The sequence below is a fragment of the Propithecus coquereli genome, unplaced genomic scaffold, assembly GCF_000956105.1.
Source record: "Propithecus coquereli isolate 6110/MARCELLA unplaced genomic scaffold, Pcoq_1.0 Scaffold29, whole genome shotgun sequence".
NCBI lineage: Eukaryota > Metazoa > Chordata > Mammalia > Primates > Indriidae > Propithecus > Propithecus coquereli.
In genome coordinates this window covers 4,864,328-4,866,323 of record NW_012148507.1, presented here as the reverse complement: position 1 = coordinate 4,866,323, position 1,996 = coordinate 4,864,328, and positions in this window count along the sequence as shown.

The window sequence follows — 1,996 nt, the reverse complement described above, 5'->3', positions numbered from 1 at the left end:
TTCAGAAGTCTAGAACTAAACTACTATTTAGTTTTGTTTCCAGACTTCATGTCTAATTGTCTCCTCAGTATTTCTACTGGAGATCTTCCAGGCATCTGAAAACTAACACGTCCATAAAACTTGTAAATGTCACTTGTCCTCTGCCCTTTCCCAATTCTGCTGCTTTTCTTCTTTTCTCATCTTATTTAATTGCATCAGCATTTTACTGAGGTCACCTATCATAAGTGTTATACTTTTTTTCATATACATTCTCATTTATACTCCCATCCAATCCATTAGCATGTCATCCAAATGAGCCTGAGATCCTACTATTTCTCGTTGTCTCCATTGCTACAGCCCTGGTCGTAACACCTTCATTTCTTTCCTAGGTCATTGTAGAGCTTCCCAACTGCCTTCCTTGTTACTCATTTTGCATACTTACCATTCATTCCTCAAACAGCAGTTGGAGTGATCAGAGCTTATGATCAACCCTCCTAGAGCTTCCCATTGTAATGGGAAGACATCCAAACTCCTCTACGGGGCATTCCCTCATTAGGCCCAACTGCACTACCCTTTTACACTATCCCTTGAAAACAACCACTCATTCCTGATTCAGAGTATTTGACTTGTTTTCCCCTTTGTTGGGGATACCATTTCTCCAAAATTCACTGGGCTGCACACTTCTATGCATTTGCTCAACAATACAAATATCACTTCCTAGAAGATGACTTTCGTGGCATCACGGATTGCTGCTCTGATGGTCACCTTCATACCACTTCTTACTAACTCAACTGATATGTCGCTGTTATTTTGCATGTTTTTGATTTTAACTCCCCCTTCTAGAATGGAAAGTTCCTAAGGGCAGAGATAACTTTTTTTCTTTGTGTTGTATCCCCAGGGTTTAGGATTGTGTCTAGTGTATGGATAACACACAATAATACATGCTGAATGACTAAATGAATAAAGAACGAGTGATAGGTAACATATAATGAATACTTGCACTGTGCAGGCACTGTGCTTAGGGCTTTGCATATTTACCCTATAATGTGATACACAGGCCTCAGTTCGGGCTAGAGTGACACCAGGCAATCAGATGTACGTTCTAGTCCACTTACTTTTTTTACTTACTTTTAGATGACTGTTTAACCCCTTTTCCACATTTTCAACATTGTCAACAGTTTCTCTGCCTTCCTAAGTTTCAGTAAATTACCTTCTCTCATAACTTCACTGAGAAATTAAACAGAAGAGATGTGCCATAGATTCCCACTACCGTATCCACCCATGTACAAGCAACTATATCCACACACGCCTCCTGCCTGTCTTTGCCAGTGATGACATGTCTATGTTCCTTCCTAAAGTCAATGTCAACACCTGCTTATTATATCCCATCCCTTGCCTACTTGAGGACATAGTTGCAGCCATATTCCCCACTGTGTCTTACATTATCAAATTTTTACTCTCTGTTATACCTATCAACACAGAAACATACTTCCATCTTAACCAAAAAAAGAAGAAAAAATCTTTGATGTTACTGTTTTGCAAGCTTTCGCACTATTCATTTATGCACTTGTGCAGTAAAATTCCTTCGCTGATATGTTATCTCTAATTTCTGTCCTCCCATCATTCTCTCTCTCTCTCTCATTGAGATGTAATTCACATACCACAAAATTCATCCCCATTCTCTCTTACACACATTTTAATTAGGCTTTTGTCCCCACAATGTCACTAAATATATTTAGGACCTCCAATGACACTTGTTGCTAAATCTAATAGACAATGATCAATTCCGACCTAATTGACATGCCAGAGCATTTGCTCCATTAGCATTCAGCACATTGTCTTCCTTCTCTTTCATACATTTTCTTTGCTTGGTCTCCAGAATACACACACTCTTTTGGTTTTCCTATGACTTGACTGGTTGCTTCTTCTTGTCTTTCTTGCTTGATCCTTCTCTTTCCCCTAAATTCCTAATTTTGGAGCTCTCCAGGGCTCAGTCCTTGGTCCTTTTCTTTTTATT